This window comes from Belonocnema kinseyi, chromosome 9 (assembly GCF_010883055.1).
Source record: "Belonocnema kinseyi isolate 2016_QV_RU_SX_M_011 chromosome 9, B_treatae_v1, whole genome shotgun sequence".
Lineage (NCBI taxonomy): Eukaryota > Metazoa > Arthropoda > Insecta > Hymenoptera > Cynipidae > Belonocnema > Belonocnema kinseyi.
This window is the reverse complement of record NC_046665.1, coordinates 3,466,831-3,470,950: the sequence shown is the minus strand read 5'-3', so window position 1 is coordinate 3,470,950 and position 4,120 is coordinate 3,466,831.

The window sequence follows — 4,120 nt, the reverse complement described above, 5'->3', positions numbered from 1 at the left end:
ATGCATGTTCTGACAAATAAAAAAAATTTTATATATCTCTTCAGAAATGACGCCCCCAACCGAAGAAATTCCATTAGAAGCAGGCAGAGCAGAAATGATAACGACAACTTTCCAAGTCAATTTTAATGCGTATGCTAAGTTGATGCGTTAATTTTGTTGCTCAGTGTTGATAGGTATATCATTGACCTATCTAAACAGAAAATATGACACTTTTATTTGCAAGGAGTGCTATGACACAAAGATTAAAGAAACGGATCAATCAGATTGCTCAAAACTAATCCACCCTCATTTAGCATCCGAATCCCCACACCTTCTTTACTGTTGCGTCTGCAAAAGATAATTATTTGTAGTTCGCAGTCGGACACAAGACTGTGAAACATGCGTTCGCAAATTGCTTCGACAATACGATCGAAGAAATGCCAGAATTGTGCCCGATGCGAATGCGTAAGTGTATTTGGACGTTAAAACCAACGTACTCAAAGAGTATGTCACCTTTTATTACGGAGTTCTTTATACGGGCTCTCCATTCAAAAAATAACAATGATAAATGAGATAATTTTATATTGTCCAATATGTTCGAAAAAAGCAAACCAGATATTAAAATTTGATCATTGAAAATAAAAAATAATTTTTTTTTAATTTATTGCCAAAATTATGTACATTTTGTAACCTAACGTAATGCTATTTTCGATAAATACGATTTTCATATTTTAAATGCGAATTTAATATTATGTTGTAACGCTGCATATTTGAATAAATTTTACTTTAAAATCTACGATATGTTGTATAAAAATGAAGAATAAATAAACTAAATAAGTAAACAGTTTCTCTAACTACTGGCCGAATAAAAATCATCTACCAGAACACGATGTAATTTAAATTAATTACCGATGCCATGTTATCCACAAATCAAAAGATTGATGTTTGTCTTTTACAGATAACATGGCAATGGAAAGAAGCCCCTAGAAATCTTCAGCTGTACGAACCCTTAATGAAATAAGCACCGAATACGATTTTTCGAAACCCATTTTCATTGTTAAGACATAAGGTCACCACGCCGAATTGCCACCATTTGCGGCAAAATGCATAATACATCAAAATAATGTAAAATTTGTATATGAAGGTGAGCCTGCATCTACAAAAAAGGATGCGAGACAAATTGCTGCACGCTATGTGTTAGAAGTGTTAGCAGCAAAATTTATGTTTTGCAAAGAAAATTATACTGAAGTAGAGTGCAAAATTAATCATAATGTAAATGTGAACATAATTGCCGATGCTCAAGTTTGTACAAGTAAAATATAACTTCACAAATCGTCGAACGCATGTGCAAAATGTTACGAGAGAGGACACTTAGCTCCATATTGCTTCCGTCCACGTAGAAACTATAGATATAACATGTAATTTTGCATTTTAAGACACTAAAATATAATTTTGTATTAACCGTTGTTATATATGTTCTTTTTATAAATATAAACACATATGGAATAATTATACCTACTTCTTTAATCTTGTATTTATGACGACCCTTTTACCATACGTTCGAACGCGGAGTTCGCACCATGCGGGACTTTGAAGCCCCACCTGGACGCTTCATCCGGCATTCGACTTAGGGGGGAGGTGTCACGTGCCGTGACGTATATATATTTTAAGATATTTATTTATATATTTACATGAATATAATAATAAAGTCTTAATAAATAGAGAGCAAATATTTTATCAACAAGTTGTAAGCTGACGAGAATAGATATAGTCAGAATATTGTAAGTAGTAGCATATAGAAAATGGATACACTCAGCACGTTGGAGACTGGAGAACGCAGATATAGATATACTGAACACATTGTAAGCCGTATAGTATATCTATATATATTCGTGACGTATGCGTATACAGCGACGTCCCAGCATGCAGAGACGTGCATTAGGCCCTATAAAAACCGAAAGTACCAGCATGGGCCAGTTATTAGTTCTTCTCTATTTCTACGATTTTCTCGGATTCAAGCCGTCTAGTCCAGTGTCTCAAACCGGAATTCATCGTGTATTGGTGTGTGTACCCTTGTGACAGTGTTGTGCACTGAGAAACCCGAGTCTGGAATTTCTCCCTTTGGATTATTCCTACATTCAAAGTTAAGAACAACCAAGAATCAACCCACTTTTGGAACATCCGGCCTAATTTACACTCCCTCACTCTCTGCCACTGCGCAGAGGTCATATTAGCAGTTCTAGCAACCTGGACCTTTAGTAATCGTCAATTATAATAAATGACTGGTAAGCAATGTTTATAGTCAGCTCTAAAATTCCTTTTGCTTAAACTCCTTGGCCTATAATAAATTTGATCCTTTTATTTTAAGGTACTAGCCAAGGACTAAACTCGTCTTCCGTCATCTTCGTGCTTTGTATAAATTCTATTTTTCAATTATTTACAATAAATTACTTTCACATATTATTATTGGCTACTCTTTCCTCTTCCTTGTGTGAGACTCTTAAACAACAAACATAACCCGGCCAGTCCCCGACCAGAAACCTTCTTGTTCTAGGGCCTACCCGGGCTATTTCCACACGGGTAGTTTTAGATGTTAATTTTGTTTGTCTACTTGGTCTAAATCAATGTTATTGAAATATTTCTTAATCTTAAGATTGTGAAAAAAATTCTTTCTAGCTCCGTTGGGATATGAGCTCAGGTCCTTCAGATTGCCGATCTGATGCTTTACCAAATGAGCTACGGAGAGACTAGAATATTTTCTTCACAACCTCCTTACAAGCTGAATGTCAACGTCATTTCTTGTACTTGTAAGATTTTTCTTTCTAAACCTAAATTCTAAAATAATCAGACTATAAGCTATTAAACTCTATAAACAAACGTACTGTACTTATGACGCACAGTTGGAGGAAATGCACTTTTTTCATTCAAAAATGTCCAGAGCCTTCAATTTTTTTGCAATTTGGAATTTTTTGTTTTAAATTAAATATAATTTAATTCTATAGATCTTGAGTCTCCGAAATTTTGCCTCCTCTTTTTTTTATTAATAATTTTTCCACTCAAAGTATGGAAACACTAAAATTTTGTACATAACAATTTTTTACGCTTCAATAACTGATCAGGAAACTTTATACTGTGTTAAATGAATGTTCAGGGACTCCTAGAATACAAATAATTTGTTTAATATACCATTTATTCGTTATAAACCAATTTTATAAACAAATTGACAAATAGGCTTATTATCGGTGAAAACGACTTCAGGTATTCCTTAAAATAATAAATATTTCATAATGTTTTATAAAATATAACAATTTAAAATTTTGTAAACATATTAGATAAACAAATTTAAAAAGTTAGTCCTTTTGCATAAAACATTTTTTTCGCACTGGAAATGTTTTAAGCTATTGGACGAATGACTGCTTGTCCCAAAAATATTAGAAGAGCTAACAATAACCATTGTTATTAACAATTCTTGTGACAAAATATTAAAACTTGAGGTTTTATCAAATTTAAATTTTCTTTGACGGCCAAGTCGGTGGGTTATTGTCAAAAGATTTTGTATTGAGTGAATCTTAGCATACAGTGTTATGATTAATTTTAAATCTATTATACGTTTGAAACCTCGACTTTTTCGAAGTGAAACTGCCAAAATTTGGAAATTGTTAATGTGAATTGTTTATAAACATGTAAGTTGTTATATTCTACTAAATATTACCAAAGATACATTTTTTTAGGAATATCCGTAGCCATTGTAGCGATTAAAGAAAATAAAAATGTTTATAAAACCTTACATTTGAATATTTTGTCATGAGAATTATTTATAACAATGGTTATTGTTAACTTCTAAAATATTTTTTTGACTGGCGATTAAAGGAAATTATAATTTGAAAAATCTCCAATTTTAACATTTTGCCACGAGAATTGTTTATAACAATAGTTATTATAAACTTTTTAATTATTTTTTTTATTAACTGTAATTCCTACATTAATCTGAAGCACTTTAAGCTAAATAAAAATGTACCGATAATAAGACTATTAGTCAATTTGTTTATCAAATTGGTTTGTAACGAATAAATGATGTAACAAACAAATTATTTGTATTTTATGAGTCCTTAAACATTCATTTAAGAAAATATGAAGTTTT